Consider the following 18208-nt stretch of genomic DNA (forward strand, 5'->3'; position numbering starts at 1 on the left):
CATGGCCGCACCTCATTCCTGTGCATTCACTGTCATGATGACATCCACCGAGCACTGCTTGGATCCCTGCCTGGAAAGTGTGGGATTGCCTCTGATTTTTCAATCTAGCAGTAGAGGGATGATGATCTTGTGATGGATGGCAGGAGGTTGAAGGAAACTGCAATTCAGCTGTTATCATCTTACATGAGGCCTCCAAGCTCCTCCTGAAAAAGCTGTCTGGCTTCCTCCTCTATGTCTACCTTGTGGTGTATGAAGCGCACAGGTTATGGTACAGAAAAGCCTGTAAATACTACGGTTGCTGGACAGCTTTTGTTACTGCAGCAGTGTGGGAAACGAGCAAGAAAGCTCATTACATTCTAAACCAGGAGGATGAGGGCAGGCTTTGTATCTGGTGTCCATCCAGAAGCATGCCCAGAAGGCTTGCTTACCCTGCAGGTAATCCTGCAACAACGTCCCAGTGCTGTGCAAAACAGGCTGTTGTCTTGGCAGATTTAAAAACGGGGAGGAATTGTCAGAGCAGACCAAGGGCACTCCTTCCTCACCCTCTGTCTGCACTTGGCCCTGTTGCCCCAGGGGCTGCAAGGCGGCGTTGCTCCCATCCTCAGGCTGCTGCATACCCTGGCATGGACCTAGGGCACCCAGAGATGAGCGCTCACCCCTCAGCACAGGGCTGGCAGGAGCTGGGGAATGGGGCAGGCTTGGGAACAGCCAGACGATGTTTCCTCCTCCCCGCCAGCTGCTTATTGCAGAAATCCCACGGCGAGGGCAAGGGAGAACGGGGCTCATTTCACCTAACTTCAGACATGCTGATGTCGCCTTTTATTGTCCGAGCGGGTCACAGGAACAGGTCCTGCAAGGGAGCATGACCCACCTGGGCTGTTTTTAGTCACGTCCTTCAGGAAAAGACGCACCGTGCCCATTTCTCGCTGCTGACAATAAAGGAGCGTAGCCGATTTGCTCAGACGCAGCCATCTGTGTGGAAGCTTTTGAAAGCTGAAGGAGACGGGGAGCACCGCTGCTCGCTTGGAGATGGAAAACAGCCTCATCGGCCCTCCTGGGTACGGGCAGAGGAGAGCTCTGCCCGTCGGAGCTTCTATGGCCGGAGAGGTCGGGGTGGACGGTGCCGAAATTGGCCGGGGCTGCGTGCTCGGAGCTGGTCCAGGTGCAGGTCGGAGCATCCCGCCCTGCGTCTCCCCACCCGCTCCCAGCCCACCGCCCCCGGGGCCAAGAGACGCCGGGCTTCACCCCAACAGCTCCGGCCAAGCGCCGGGGCTGCAGCAGGAGCTGCCACCGCTTGATGGGGCTCTTGGCCGGATCCTGCCCCTCCCCGAGCTCACGGGCTGAGCCCCGGCCGGGGGCCTGGGGGGGGGGGGGGGCTGCGGGGCACGGCCGGGGCCGCTCCGAGCCCGGCCGCGGCCGCCGAAGACCCCCGGAGGCCGGCTGGAGCCCGGCGGAGGCTCCTGCCGGGGACCAGAGCTTCGCTACTCCCCCTCCCCGAGCAGCCCCCCCCGTGCCTACGCTGAGCCCGCGGGCATCGGGGTTTCCACGGGGGCGGGGGGGCGTAATTTGCAGAGGTTGCCCCTTTGGTCGCAGGGTTATGCCCGTTAGAAAAGTGCAGGGCACGCTGCTGGCGGCCACGGGGGTGGTTTCGTGCAGCCTGTGCTGGGATACAAGCCAGCACCAATTCCGAAGGCACAATTGTGCACCCCGGCACTGCGAAATCAGGAGGCACTGCAAAATCATAGCGCTACATTTTGTAGCACTAAGTCTTGGGCTACAAGACAAGAATAGGTCTTACAAAGTCGTGAAAGCCAGTTAAAATGGTGAGGATTACAAAAAAAAAAACACACCAAAAAACCCCAACCAAAACCACAACAAACCCACAACCACAGACATCTGCAAGCTGCCTAGATTTTGAGGTAGGTAACACCTCTAGTCACAAGGGCATAAAGAAATCAAACCCCAGACTCTCACCTAACGCTCAGGAGCTCAGAGACCAAGGTGTAAGAGATGGCACCACCAGCATGAGCTAAGACATAACCTGCTACACTTTAAAATATTGCACAGGGCACCTCAGCACTGATGAACTGCTGTGTGCCTTGGACTGGCAGTCCCTCATCTATCTTTCTCTTGGAGTCTTCCTCTCTAATCCATAGTGATATTAGAAGAAAAATGTCAAAATGCTATATAATTCGGACTTAAAGACGCTAGAGAGAGTGCAATTGTACCGAGCCAAGCACCATAAACTCTAGAAATTGAAGTTTCTGGGGAAGCAATCCAATCTGTTATGACTTGGGAGCACTCAGGGAAGGGCTCCCAAATAATTCTGGGCTTCACTTGAGCAACGGCAGGTGCTGCCCCCACCAACACAGCATTGAAGTGCCTGTGATCCTGCTGGCTTTACCAAGCAATGCCATTACTTTCATACTCTGTTTGCTTCACTGGCTTTTGGTTAATGTATCATTTTAATAATTGCAGAAAAACACAAAACAGGAAATGCAAACAGCATGTCTCATGATACTTCTAATAATTCAGAGATAATCCTCCCGCTGGCATTATCAAGCCATCACCGGGCTGCTCCCAGAGCCCGGAGGAGCCCAGGCCGCCGGCGCCGGGGAAGAAGTCGCACCTCCCGGCGCTGCTTGGAGCTGTGTCTGACCCTGGGTGGGAATGGCTTGGGGTGCTGTGATGTTCCTGGGGCAGTGACTCTACAGGGCGAGGGACAGTCCTGCATGCTGAGCACGGAGCCGCCTCTCTGTGACGAGGATTGCTGGGCCTGATTGCAGCATTAATGAAAAACACTGGGAATAAGAGTAACGAGCTAAGCTTCTGCAGCTCCAAACGAGCATGAGGAGCATATATAAAATGCTGGCAGCTGTTCTGGAGGGGGACCTAGTTGATAAATCTGGAAAAGACCTGCTGAGGCATGCACCAAAACCTTCCCTTTGATTTTCTATTAAGACTGGGCACGGTGGTCTTTTCCTCTTTCCCCCTGGGACACCCATGCTCCCTGGCCAAGCAAGGGGCCTTTGCCTCCGGCATTCCTGCCCCGGCACAACTGGACCCACAAAGGGCATGGCAGGCAGCCGAGAGCGCCGGGAGAGCAACAGCCACGCAGGATCCCTGCCAGCTGAGACCCTTCCTCATGTGGGCAGCTGCCCATGGAGCTGTGGCAGACTAGTTGCCCCCTCATTATTCTGTGACGAGCCCCTCATCAGACACTAATCACCTCTGGAGGCTGAGAGTCCAGGTGCCTTCCTGAGCACCCTGTACAAGATGACCAGGGAGCAGCTCAGGAGGATTCTTCTTCATGCAAGGGACACACGCGTCATCCACCCAAGCGACATGCTCCATTCGTCTCTGCTCCAGACCACCTCTTCTCTCTCTTCCTACCATCCTCTCCTCCCACTTGATGCTATACAGGCAACTCCTCAAGCAGCAGCAAAGCAGCAAGAACTGGCTGTTACTGTCTACATCCTACAATCGCATTTCTTGGCACTTCATGTAAGCGATCATGGTTGCACATCGTGCTCACAGGACAAAAGTAGACTCGAAAAATAATCTAAGGATGATGTGGAAAACCAAGTATTGTGAGATTCCTCAAGGGAGAGGACTCATGCCCCAAGAGGTGGCCTTGGCTGCAGAGTCAGGATCCCTCGCTCCCTCTGAAACCAGACCCCTGTGTACGTGGCTGTAGACGGGCTCACTGACAGCAGGTGAGATGGGTTTCTGCAGACAGAGCATCCCCCACTCTGCTGGGCTGGGCACCTCTGTAGCACTGACTGCCACAACCAAGAAGCCGTTTCTTCTTACAGAAAGCCTTTCTGATCTAGTAGACGAAGGACAGGCAAAATCCAGTCACTGGAGAGAGGAGGTATGTTCATATCCAAAATAAAAGGAGTTCTTGTGCATGTTGCCTAAATCCCATCATGGTCCTGAACCAGCACTCCCCGCTACTGCGGGCTCCTAATCTGCAGAAGGACGTCGATGGGTGTTGACGCTGGATCCCGCAGTGCTGCTCCAGCTGGGGCTTCCCTGTTGGAAGTCGCATCGATGATCTGCCAGACCCTTCTCCCAGGATGATCCCTACCTGGCTCTGTGCTGCTGGGATCCCAGAGGTGGGGTTGGGATTAGCTAGTTCCCTGACAGGGTTTCGACCCAGTCTTGGGCAATTCAGCCCTGCCAGCTCTGCCCATACCCTAGCCTTGGCACTGCCTGTAAGACTGTCAACCAGACCTGTGAACCCCCTGGCTTTGTCACTCCATCTCTCCCTGTCACCACATCCCTCCTGTCACCCTTCAGCAGGATGCAGAGCTCCACTGCATCCCTATGGGCTTGCTACCGCATTATTTTTTTTCCTGTTTCCTTACCCTAAGGCATCTCCTTCCTTTCTACCTTTTCCATCCACACCTCCTCTCCTAAAATACTGAATTTCTCTTTTCTAACTTATCCTTGCCATCTTTGCCACTTTATTCCCGCTAGACCCACTACCTTCACACCAACCTGCCCCTCCCACCACGCCAGCACCACTCACAGGTTGTACAGAGCAGCCAGGAGCACCCCTGCAGCAGTGCAGGGCATGTGGAAAGGTCCCGGGGAAAGCCAGGCATAGCGAGGTGCTCGATTCTCACTTGGGGGCTTCATTTAGAAAACAGTCGAAAAAAAAGATGACCCTGAGAGGTCATCTAGCCCACTTTGCTGCCCGAAGGCAGGATCAGCCAGACCTAAAACATTCCTCGGAGACACTTGCTCAACCTGTTTTCGAGATGTCCAAAACCAGAGACACCTCACCCACTGCAGGCAAGCCAGGCAGGGCTGCCTTCTCCTCCACACCAGAAAGTATTTTCTAAAGCCTGATCTGAATTGGTCTTGCTGCAGTCTAAGCCTATTTATGCTCATTGAATTGACTATGCTCGTGGAAAAGAGAGGATTCGCTCCCCCTGCCCAAGAAGCATTTAAACATTTCTGTTCCCCTTTCTGTTCTGAAAGAGTCTTTAGGGACAAGGGCTAAAAAAGGACTTGGAGAAGCAAAGTCCCTAACAGCCTCAGTTTTCTCTGTAAGGGAACTCATAGAGTATTTCACACCCTTCCTTCATGGGGGATGAGTCAAAAGGATTGATTTATTTGAAGTATCCGTAAAAAATTTATAACTAACCAGTAAGGGTTACGGAAAAGAGAAGAAGAGAACAGGACAAGATAGTATTTATCAGAGGGCTCTCAAAAAATAACAGATGAAACTGGTGAACTGTTAACACCAACATATAACTCATCACTAAATTGACCACAATACCAGAAAAATTCCAGGTTGCAAATACCAAGCTGAACTTGAAGAACTTATGAGCGATGTAGGGAAAGGCAGATCGAAAATCCTGGCTTCCCTGCCAAAAAAAAGTGGTAGAAAACAGTATGAGGAAGAGAAAGGAAGAACTAACAGTGCTTTGGAAAAGGAGAGTGATGCTTCACAGACCCATGGGGTTCCTGAAAACAATCAGTAAGTGTGGGAGTAAAGGTAGTTCAGTTAATGCTGTGCACTGGTATCTCCTCTTCTGTTCTCCTACAAGGCCAAGGCTATGGAAGATGACAGAATATCATGCAGTATGACCCAGGGTCATCTCCAGAACTAAGAAGAGGAAAAAAGCAGGTTAGCCTTTACAATGGAGTGAACTTACCAGGACAGTTCCAGAAGTAAACTGTATTGTCCAAATGTTCACAAAGGATTTGGAAAATGAGAGGAATGGTGAAGTGGCCAAGTTTTTCAATAATACATAAATATTAAAACTGCAAAATATAAAAACTGGATACTGAGTGATGGACTGATAAAATATGTTAAAAAATGCAAATATGAAAAAATATATCTAGCTATTTTACACAGGGGTGAGCTCTAGGTTTGCTGTTAAGAAACAGGAAAGATTTTGGAGTCATGACAGGGAGTTTTATGGAAACTGTTGTTGAATCACCCCAAGCAGTCAAAAGGCAAATAGACTGTTAGACATTACCGGAAAAAAATTAAAGAAAAAAAAAAAAAGAAAGAAAATCTACTAGATAAAGCTGCAGTGTGTCAACATCTTGAATATTACAAGAAGTCCTGCTGACTCCATCTTAAACAGAGGGCACTACTTCTGTACAAGAAGAGATTAAATGAACAAGAATTCTTCAGCTTAGTGGAGATGGCATATGTTAGAGCTATGTAAAATTATGAATAATATGGAGAATTCATGGAACAAAAGACTACAAAGAGCTGTTAAATACAAAGACGTGGACACCGGCTGTCTCTGAGCCCAGCCTGCCGGCAGCCGGGGAGCTGCAGAGGAGCATCACTTGGTATTTGCCCTTTTGCTGCACATTTTGGGGCTGTGCAGGGGAACTGCAGCCATGGGGGTTTTGCCCCACATCTGGTGCACCTGCGTGGGCACTCCCCAGGCAGCATCACGGGCTGCACACTCACCTTCCCACTGGAAGACATTTCCCACAGATATTTGGGCTAGAAACCAAATAACAGAATAAAGCTGAGATTTGTGGTCAGTGCCAGAGAGCCAGGAGAGCTTCTTCCACCCCGTGGGCTCCTGCAGAACCTTAGCAGGGCCAGCCGCTGCCTTACCTATGGGGGACAGCTGTGTGACTTCTGACTGTGACCCAGCACCAGTTCTCCTGCCCTCCTTCCCACAGGCATGCCAGCAGCTGTAAACCCATGCAAGACATTGGGGCAATACTGAAGCGTACAGGGCCTGGAGACACGTGCAGTGATTTTGTTCAGGACAGCAAGCCCTGCCACCGCTGCAGCTCATGCCAGGAGCGTTTTGCATGCAGCATTGATGCCGCAGACTGCAGCGGATGGAAATGCCACATTGGAAAGGCTCCCTCAAGGTGAGCTACACAACAAAACAGAAAAAAGCCTGGCATCACAAGGAGATAAGCCAGGAGCTTAAGGCACAGAGGCCTTTAGAGGGTACACAGCATCTTGGGCATTACCATGCCACGTCTGCTTGTTGTTCAGAGATGCTCACTCCCCACTGACCCGCTTGCTTCACTCAGTTGTGCCGTGTCTCTGTCACAGAGCACGAGCTCGTGAGGGCAGAATAGTGACATTTCTGTATTTGTGGATATCAGTGTCTGGCTTAATACACTCTCTTCCCTGCTGAAATCTGTCAGTGAGGCTCTGAGCTAAATAAATTATATTTCTTCATAGGTTTGTATTCCTTCATAGGCTTCAAAAGCACAAGTGGAAGTGCTCTACTACCCTCTTCCCTGTCTTTGCTGCTAACAATGACCTTGCTGTGAGAATTATTGGGCAAGATCCCCTCCTGGCACCTATCAGGAGACGGAGATGGGGAACCTGCGATAGGATTGCCGCAGGAAGGAGCAGGGCAGAGGTACCAGCTCTGAAAGCCAGATGTGCACCTGCATGGTGCCTCTCACAGAAGTTTCAGAGCACAGACACGGTCGCAACTGCTGGCACCAGGGAAACCTCTGGGGACCTCTGCGTGGCTGGGAGGGAACAGGGCACGTGTGCTTCCCCAGTCTTCCCAGTTCCATGCTGCATCACCGAAGCGCTGATGGCCCTTAGCAGGCTCAGTCTGCTACGCGGGGAAGTGCTGTGCTCCCACGGCACAGGGCAAGCCCGAGGAATGCTCCTGCCAGCCACGCTGCCCTGCTGGGACACCCCAGTCACCAGATGTTCCTCCCCCGGTCTCCCCCAGTGCTCATGCTGCGTGAACATCTTTATTCCCGTACAAGAGAGGCTCTTCCCAGTTTATATTAACGTTTCAGCTCTATCAGCTCAGCAGAAGCCCCTCTTACACCAAGATCACTCCACTATGTAGCTGTCGCTCTACTCACAGACACAGCAGCAGGAATGAGGGGATGCTACCAAGGGTACAGGAGGCCGGCATGCAGCTACAGCAGAGCTGAAAAGCGCTGTGGGATGCTGCTGGAAGGACATAGGAGAATGAGCAGGGATGAGGCAGAGAGATGAAGTGGATGTTAACTATGAAGAAAACGGAAACGGCTGGTTGGAAAAGGAAGAGAATGGCAGAGTGTTTCAAGGGGCCTGAGGAAAAATTGCAGCTTCCATGACTCCTGGGCATGAAGCTTAGCCATCAGGATATAGGGCTTTTTAATTTACTTGCATAAAGTTTCAAGAGCTGTTATAACAGCAAACACACCTTACCCACATGTGAGTCACAGACAAACACGTTCACTGATAACAAACACATTATTCTTAGAGAGACTCAGGTCCTATCTCAATCAATGTGCGAATAGCTCAGACAACCATCGGAGTCCCCTGAAGGAGTGGCAAGAAGTGGGAGAGGAGACAAAGGATCTACAAGCTGCCAATGCAATACTCCTATGCTTGTTCCTTTACACGTGCTCATGAGCTTCCCTATCTTTGGCCCGTCTCTAGGGTCAGCAGTGCCCGAGGGTTTGATACGCCAAAACAGTCCCTAATCAATAACTGCATCTCCTTCTCCTTTTCATTACAAAGCTGGTGAGCAACAAAGAGAAGTGCTGAACCCCAAGAGGGATGTTTATTTGATTATCACATGTGCAGAGTTAAATGGTTTAGGTGAGTCACTAAGTCTGGATCTTTTCTGTATAATTACACAAGCATGGCCATGGTGTTGGAGAAAACTCTCACTACACACCTTGCCGTCCTACTGACAGCTCTGCTGAAGTTTGCTCTCCTATGGACAGAGAGGTCCAACACAGGGGGAGCAAGTGTCACTTCTCATACCATAGCTACCATGGTGATAGTATGGGCCAACAAGGAAATCTTTGGCGAAGTTTCATCACAATGTCTGGTTAAGCTCTCTCTCTCTCTCTGGTCCACACATCCATTTTGGAACATCAAGGGCAAAGGGAGGTTCTCTGGTCAGCCCTGACTCACACCACTAAAGGAAAGTAAAGGCAAGCTGGCCCAAGTCACGGGAGAACAGCTCACACTCCTGCTGCCTCCAAGCACGCTGCAAGCAGTCTGGATTCAAAACCCAATGAACAGCATCCAACCCATGTTGACCCGCTCATCTCATATAACTTAGAAGGCTCAACTTGTCCCCACTCTGGGGTCCAATGCCACCGCCAATCTCCATACTTCAAGGCCCTCTTACACAATGACCTTCTGCACTGTGCTGACAGTTGTTCGGAGGTTAAAACTATTCCACAGAAGTCACGCAAGTCTTCCCCCTCAGCAACAGCTCAGAGCACTGGCAAAACCCAAGCTCTGCAGACAGCATCCTTCCTACCACTCAAAGCACAAAGCTGTATTGTCACTTAGGACCAACTTACGGATAGCACAGACATACGAGGTCTTCCACAACGGATACGTCAAGCACCTTTATAGGAGACAGCTCTGACCCTAAAAGCAACTCTGCAGTGATGGGCCAGATACAAAGACTCACCCAAATCCAGATCACTTTACCGCAGAGACTGGAGTATCGTTTCCTCAACCAGCAAGTTTCCACAATGGGTTTCAAAGTTAAAGCCCTGAAAGCGGATGCCAGAAAGAGCATCCTTGCTCTTCTAGAAAGGACAGAAGAGATCTAGAAGAGCAAAGTGACAAGGAAATTCTCCTTGGGGCAGATTATGCCATAATTTCTTCTGAAGCATCACACATCTCCAGGAGGGCTGAACTGCTCCTGGAAGGAGGCCATAGGGCTCTCCCGAGGTTGACGGGGACTGGGGAATCCTCTAGGACTCTTCTGAAGATGAAGCTCAGCAGCAGTGTTGCCTCCACCACTGCCTGGAGATTGCAGGGCCCTGACGTGGATCTGAACCACCACTGTGGCCACTTCTGGAGAAACCAGCAATGGTGCGGGGAAGCCTTACCTGGTCACAAGTGAAACGTGGGCATTTGCCATGATTGCACATGAACCTGGGAAAAGCTGCAGGCAGGAGATGGGCATGGGGTGGAGGAGTCACCCCTGCTGAGCCTTCCCGGCTGGCGCTGCACCCCGGGGGGAACGTTGCCTGATCCCCTCCCCCTTGAATATCCCTGGGCTCCACTGCCTCAGCCAGGTGCAGAACAAAAGGAAACTAATGATTTAGTTATTGCTTCAGCGCCGAAGGTTTGAAGGTCAGGCATTCAGCGCGGCGCTCATTGTATGACCAAGCGCTGCCTGCGCTGCCTGCCCTGCCTGCAGACCTGCAGCTACAGTTGGCTCAGCAGGGGCCAGTACTGTACGGCTGGCTTCTGCGCGGGGAGATGAAAGGCTTTTTTCTAATGTAATAACTGACGGCCTCTTCAGTGCCGTTTGAACTGTTTACAGACTGAGTTAACGATTACAGGCAATGTGTACCTTGGCTGCTGCCCAAAATTCTTACCCGCCCGTCAGATATTATCAAAGAGCCCTTCACTGCTGGTCTGGAGTCCTTCCAAAGCACAGCGCCGAAATGCCGGCGTAGAGGAGGGGCCTTCAGTGTTCAATCGTGAAACACAAGCTAGAAAGTCACAGATCTGCTCTGGCGAGGTGTCCTGGGGACTGGCTGCCGAATCACACAGAGACACAGGAACACCCAAGAGGTTCCTGAAGCCCCTCGTGCCCCAGGGGTCCGTGCAGGATGGGCTCTTCCTCACCTAGGGCCTTGCCTGTGCTGGCTTCCAGACTTTACTGGAGGACACCGCACAGCCCACGAGCTCTGGCTGTCCAGGTTTCCCTCCCTGCACAAGGTCGCTGCCATCCATACCTTGTTCTTTACACATAGCCTGGGTGGTTGTGTTAATGCTGGTGGTTACACAGCTTAAAGCTACTCCTGCCAAAAGCGTTTTCAACACACTCATGCCTAAGAGTGTGGACAAGAACAAACCAGGTGGTGGGAGATTAGATAAAATCACTTCCATTGTTATTTGTAGCTGGAAAAATGCAGGTGTAGGTATAAGGTCTGGCTAGATTTGGGTTAGAAAACAAGCCCCAGCTCTCTGGGGCAAACTGCACCAAGTCTGGAAATCCCGTTGAAACGAAGGGATGAAATCAAGAACTGGCAAGCTGCTCTAATTACAGCTGAGCAACACAGAGCCACATTCAAGCAGCACTGAGGCTACAGAGCAAACTGCTTCCGAGGCAGGAAATACCGCAGCTGCAGAGGACGGCTCCATCCTACCGGCGGTCCTGCACCCACAGAAACCTGGGGAGGTTTGGTGAGAGCAGAAGCTAACCTTTGCACAGTGCATTGCTCCTGGAAGTTTCTGTCAGAAGCAACTTCCTAAAGACAAGTAGAAAAAAAAAAATTAAAATCTCAATTTCAGACAGAAACATGCCTCGTGGACCATCGGTCCCCCTTACCACTGAACTTCAGGCTATAAAATGCTATTTAATACTGTTCACTAGACCATCTGCAGACTGAGCTACCATGGCTTCAAGGTATCTGCAGACCATTGTTAAAAAACCTCTGCTTCAGTCCAGCCCGTGGTTTAAAACTCCCAGCTACAGTGGCAGCCTGAACTGATGCATCCCATGCCTACCAGGAGGCTGCAGCAGTGCTGGTATGCCATCATCCAAAAGCTCTTTGTAGGAAAGGCCAGATAACGAAAGCATGAAATTTTCTGTTAAAATTTTGCTCCCATGTTCCCAAAACGAGGCATTTTGTCCTGCACAGAAAATGCTAAAGCGTCTCTTTCACAGGCTGACAAGAGATAGAGTTTCCAAGGGATGCTTTCCAGAGAAAGGCTGATGTCTTCACATGGTGGCAATTGTGTGCTTGAAATATGAGGTATGTCAGCAGGTCCCAGGCATAAGGGTGAAAATTGAATCGCTAAAGGAATAAATTACTTGCTTTTTAATCACATACCATACTGGCTTCCCATTGTTTTATTGCTCAGATGTAGTTTTTTTAAATAGGGATGAGAGAGTGGCTGGTGAAGGACACAAGTGTCTCTCTTGTTGGATGTTGTAGTATTGCCAGGAGACAGAAATGTAGATGCAAATATATTTGCTGTGATTTGATTCAATAAAACTTGCTAGTACAGTGCAGTACACTACAAAAAATCGGTTCCTCCTACGCTTACTTGCTAAGACATGAGTTCAGGCCCTCTGGGATCCGCAATTCCCTGGCTGCTATCGATGACATCACTGACATCTAAGGAGCTGCAGGAATGCCAAGAATGCAGCTCCGGGCTTCTGGGGATGCTGAGCTCATCGGCTGCTACGGGAGGCACGAAAGATGGGGTGTCTGGGTCGCAGTCCTGGCTCATTTACAGCCTTCCCCTTCCAACGTACATGTATGTGCTCTTTTTAAGGACGCACAACACATGGTCACACAAGGTTGCACCAGTTTAAACAGCGAAGTTGGAATTGTTTGAAAATCTATTTCACCGATGTCTTCAGATGCTGAGCAGAAGCGAGAATTTCAGCACAGGCACATGGGGTCAGACCCCAAATTGACGTAACCCTGTGACCTGTCTCTCATAAGCCAGCAGAAACCACTCAAAGAGTGGTCTTCCACTTTTTATACCTTTCCAGCATTACTGGAGTTACTGATCTAGAGGACGTACCCAGAGCAGGGCAGTTAACAGCCTGAAGGATTTCACAAACACGCCTCATTCCCTTTTTACCCATTTATACTTTCTTCCATAACATCCTCTGCAAATGAACTCCACAAAGGATTTCAGCTAAGTCAATAACTACTTTTTTGACTGAAGATATTCTCACAGGAGACTTCCAAGAGCAATCTCTGTTAGCTCTCAGATGCACCTTTGACTACTACCATCCTTGCTGCATGTAACCAAGCTCGCACCCTGTGGAGTCCAGACGCTGAGGATATCACAGACATTCAAAGAGCTGGACTGGCACGCTGAAAGGAGCTTGAAGCAGGTAAGCATAAAACTCTTCCCCTTAGTTTCAGCCTGTTGGGAGCCTCTGAACACTCCAGCATTCATCACCAAAGGGCATGTCTCCACGTGGAGGTTCTTAGGGACGAGGATGACACAGCTCTTGGCCCAGTACTCAAGAGGCTGAGGCCAAAAAGGTGAAGAAATTTCCGTTTTCAGCCACCTCTGCTGCAGTGTTCAGAGCAGCACAGAGCCGCAAATACACAGGATCAAAGGCAAACGGGGCAGAAAGTGAAATAACTTCCCTGCTCAACAGAATGTGATCCAGTAGAAGATTACCTACACACCATCTTTACTTGAGGACACCCAATAATTTGACCAAACATTACTTTAAAATGGTACAGACTGACTGAGCTCTAACAGCTTTTTTCACTCTGCAAAACGGGAAAAGGGAGCCATTCACAGACCATTTGTTTAAGGCAGTGAAAGTAGGTTAGTTGCGACATCACCTCCACTGGAGGATCCAACTCTCATCAACCAGCGTCTCCTCGAGAGGGAACAGAGGTCCAAAAGGAGGATGAGTGCCAAGATAATGAGGACATCTGGAGTCAAGGTAGTTAGGACTAGAAGTTCAGAAAGGAGAAAAGCCGTCCTGCTTACAGGAGGGAAGTCTTTCTTATCTCTGGTTGCTGCAGATTAGGAGACATGATGCACAGAGCTGCCAGCCTGACACCTGCCAATTCTGCTTTTTTTTTCCTGCTTTTTTCTTAACAATGACGCTGGTCCCTGCTAGAGAAAGACCACTGGAGAAGACAATTTAGCACTGTCTAGAGCTTCTTATATGGCTGCTCAGTGATAAAACTATGCTACATTGTGTAAAATCAGCCATCTACACCTTGAGTTGACTCATGCAGACTCAGGTTCCTAGGCTTGATTGCCTTTTCTCCTGTTCTGAAGGGTGGAGGTGGTTGTTGCAATCACAGATTCTCCCTCTGTATCTGCTGCTTTTCATCTTGCTGTGCTCCCCCTCACTGAGACAGGATGTCTGATCAAGGGCTTGTTAACACAGCCATGCTGGAAGCACATGGAGAACAGTTTTTTAATGTTGTATCTCATCCCTCCGTGCCATAGGACTCCGTACTTCAGCCCTGATGACCTCTGAAAATGGCAGGTGCCCATCTCGCAGGGAAGGAGAGAGCTTATTCTCACAGTTGGCATTGCCAGAGCCATGCCTGGTCCACGCAACGTGAATTTGCAGCTCCCTTTGCAGAAAGCAAACTCCATACAGCTGTGCCTTCCTGGCGTTGACTTTACCACGTGGAAGCTGACTGTCTGCAAACTCTGGAACGGACAATCCATCGTTACAGCTCAGCTGATTTCTCCCCCAGTACAATTCATTTGATTTTCCCACCAATACTCCCTAACACTACACTGAACAATGTGCATTTACACTGCCCAATACACCAAGCCCTTGGTTTCCTCATGCAATTTGCATCACTGTCACTATGTAAGGACAAAAAGCCATTGTAGCCAAAACCTTAGAGCCTGCAGAGCACTGCTTCGATGGTTTCTGTTGTATTAGGAATCAGTGCAGCACTTGAGAACACAGGGATAAATCATTAACAAGTCATTATTGTTCACAGGTATTTTTGGCAGGAAACCACTGAGGTCAACTTGGACAAACTGCTGTGGGGTAGTGGGGGTGGCACTTTTCCTGGAGAAGCATTAAAATCCTTTTCTAACACCAAAAAATAGTCTGGAAGTGACCTTCCTTGCTGAATCTAATCGACAGGAAGAGTGCCACAGCCCCTCCTTCCCACTCTTCTTGGCCTGAGCTTTCTTCCCGCATCTGTGATCAAGTCCTTATGTCTGCAAAGCGCCTGCCATTCTTCTGGCACACACAAAATGACAGCGCTGTTAATCACGAGCACCCCTCACAGCGTGGGCAGGCTGACAGCCCAAAAAGTATTTCTCATTTACCAATCCTATAATCCCACAGCTCACATCAATCACTTCTGCTACCGGGGGTTGGGGAATTCCCAAACACTGCTTCTTCTCCTAGAGATCTGTCCAAGGATGACTGTTTCTCATTCTTTGGAAACCTGCAGAGATGCCACTTCTGTACAACTGTATCAACCACTCCTTCCATCCCCAACAAAAATCATCTTCTTAGTGGGCAATACAATGCTTCTGCTCCTGCAGGGGCATATGTGTGGGCTGGGAGGGGGTATGAATCCATATGCTGTTTGCTCCCATGGCCATCACTGCTGGTAGACAGCTGAGCAACCATCGAGAGCCCTCTCCATGGTTAATATTCTGGAGGCTGATCCGTCCTCACAGCTTCTAGCACTGTCAGACACTCCAGCTCCATGAAATGCTATTTATTTTCGTTGTCATTCAGTTTCCTGCTTCGGTGGCCAGCTGGCCACTGACCTCATTGCTATTTAGCTGTTGTAAATCAAGTGCCAAAGGACACTTTCAGAGCATCATGATGTGGCAATCCCTCTGATTATGTGGATGTGGTCATTTTAAAATTAAGCAAGCAAACAATTCTGACACAAACAGCTCAAAGGCTGTTGTGTCTTGTTCAGTGTGTGCTCCTGGCTAGGAGATACAACATCAAGATGCGGCTGCCTTTAAAGCCCTAAAAATCTCCTACAAAATGCCATGGAGTCGGCCCAGCTGTTCAGACAGTTGTGTGCCCAGCCAGTTCTGGATGGCTTGGTGTTGATTTTTTTGCTAAGGAAAAGTACTTTCAACTTTGACATTTAAAAACTGCCTTTCATAAGCACAAAAAAATTCCTTTCCAAACTTACCAGCTTCTGGACACATTCATGAAAGCCAAGAAAACCAGTCAGGTAACCGAGTCCAGCTCCTGAGCCCACGCTTCCATTTTTCTCTAAAAAATATTCACTCCACCACCACAGACCCAGGCAGGGACATTTGTATTGCAAAGGGAAGCAAGAGCTGCTTTACAAAAGCCTGAAGTACGGGCAGATAACTCAAAACAGTTTTTCTGCCCAGCCTGAGGTTGCCAACCCCCCCGACTCCATGAGTCCTGAGAGTGGAGGCTGTGCCTCCACCTGGAGGCCCTTCCTCCTGATGATGTTCCTCAGCAACCTGCCCACTGCCCTGCCTGTCTTCATCCTGAAACCCCAGTTGGGCTGTCTGAGCCCCAGCTTTTTCTGAGCTTTGAGAAATTTTTGGTTTAGGAGGCTGAAAACATACATATAATTGCAGCCTGAGAGGGAAAAGAAATGAACAACAGTTACTGGCTTCATGTAGGACTATGAGACCCGGGCTACAAATGAAGCTGTAATATGCACAGAAATAGGATTTGGAAACATCTAATATTTCCATCACTTAAGAGGAGACTGCAGGGCATCTCTCTGTGGTAAAAATGGCAAGTTCTCTATCTCCCACTATAAACTGTAATGGCAATGGCAGACAGGTAACTGCTCCAGGAGATGCCGGTGGAGCTCTGTTTCAGAGCTGGTAGAGCGTGCACGCTGACCACACGTGTTTCCCACTCCCGAGGACAGGAATGACATCTGTCCTTCCCAGCTGCAAGGCCAGCTGTGTGCCATGAGCACTCTCCAGTACCTCCACTGGCAGGGACAAACTAAAATCTGCTGGTAACCCACGTCTAGGTGCTGCAGTTCTGAAAACCGTGCACTGCAAAACCCACAGAACATGTTATCCTCAAGGAGAAAACTTCCTTCTTTCCCTAGGCTGCCCCACAGCTCTTAAACTTGATGTTGATGAGACCTCCCCAGCCTCTTGTGACATCCCACTTCTGCACCTCTGCACGGAAGAGAAGATTCACGACAGGGCTGCCATCAAGTAGGGTTCAGCTAGACTGGGTTTTCCCTGGAATGATGACCAACACGTGTTCAAAGAAAATCCTTCTGAGTTTGACCTGGTTCTATTGACTCTGAGGTACAGCCCAAGCTACAACCAACATTTCAAGGATCTTCATGGGATGGAGCACTCAACAGAGACATTAGAGCCCAGTTACAGAAGCTGCAGGAGTCTTCTCAACCTACCAGAGCACATACCAGGGAGCCCCCAACCCTTTCTTTCTAGGGACTGTTCCTTTTCTGGCATTTTGTCCAATCATTCCCACTCCTAGGGCTGCACCCAAGAGCTCCACTGACTCTGGAGTGCCCCCAAAATTCATCTGCCCAGTCCCGGCAGGGCTGTGCCACTGGCTGCCGTCCCCCGCTTCCACGATTTCCGGGCTCCGCTTCCCTGGTCCTTCAAAACCCCTTTCATACCCCAGGACTGGGGATGAACATCAAGTTGATTATAAAACAATTTCTTTTGTTGATAGAAAATTCTTTGCAGGGCGTGAACAGCAGGAGAAAGAAAGGACTCCTCTGAACTGCAAGCTGGCTGGAAACCCCCGGAGGGCAAGAATCCGATCCCTCGTCTTTGAGGAGCGCAGGCCTGTCTGTACAGGCTGCAGGAGCAGCCGGCCCAGGAGAGCTTTGTGTGTGCAACGCCGACAACAACACACACCAGCCCGTTCCTTGCCAGCGCAACGCGCGAGGTTCATTAACAGGCTGCAGTTTCTGCACCGTGCACGTAAAATGGCTTCGTTCCTCCCGCTTGCACCCCTGGACTGCCCTCGTCTTCCTCACCCTGTTAACCCCCTTCCGCAGAGGCAAACCTCCTCCCCAGCATCTCCCAACCCACCTGCCCTGGGCAGCCTCCCCTGCCTCCCTCCCCACCCCCACGCGCCCTTCGCCAGCCGGATCATCCACCCCAAAACAAATCCTTCCCTCCCTCTGCTCAAAACCTACCTGTGCATCCTCCCAGAGCTGCTCAGGAGGAACAAGTCCTCCGTCCACTGACCACGAAACCTGGTCAGGGGCACCCACCTGCCTGTTAGATATCAATAACCCACCAAATCACTCTGCCACCCGCAGCAAGCACTGGATGCAGTGATTCTGCAGATGCCGCTGAACAATCTGTGACTGTCTAAATCAACGCTTATAAAAAGAAATCCTGAGGATCATAAAGTGCCCCCATTTTGCAAACTGGGCGGAACATGTTCCTTAGGAGCAAGTATTTTGTTAATCAGTGCTGAGCTCGAGAAGCCAAGCTTCACAGGCTTTGTGTTTTCAGCCCTATGAAGAAGCACCGTTCCTGTATTTTTCATAACAGCTGCTGTGATTCACAGACTTAGGTAGCCAGCCCTGCTCATCTTCTTTCCACGAGGACCAAAGTCATTCAAAGCAGGGCTGTACATTTCAGTAAAATGACAAATACAGACAAAAAAACATCAACAATGCAGAAATCTTTAAGAATGGGTTTGAAATTCCCCCTGAAGATGTCTACATCATGAGTAATGGTAACACCATTAGCCCACCAGCACCTCTTGAAGCAGCCATGCTGTCCTGAGCAGTCCAGTTACGGTCAGACCCATTCCAGCACCATGTGTGT

General features: G+C 50.0%; 1 protein-coding gene across 1 annotated transcript in view; it reads right to left on the reverse strand.

The window, feature by feature from the left end:
• RNF43 (ring finger protein 43) overlaps positions 1-18208 on the reverse strand; it is a 58348-nt gene that overhangs the window by 17254 nt on the left and 22886 nt on the right. The window lies entirely within an intron of this gene.

Source organism: Buteo buteo, chromosome 7 (assembly GCF_964188355.1).
Source record: "Buteo buteo chromosome 7, bButBut1.hap1.1, whole genome shotgun sequence".
Classification (NCBI taxonomy): Eukaryota; Metazoa; Chordata; class Aves; order Accipitriformes; family Accipitridae; genus Buteo; species Buteo buteo.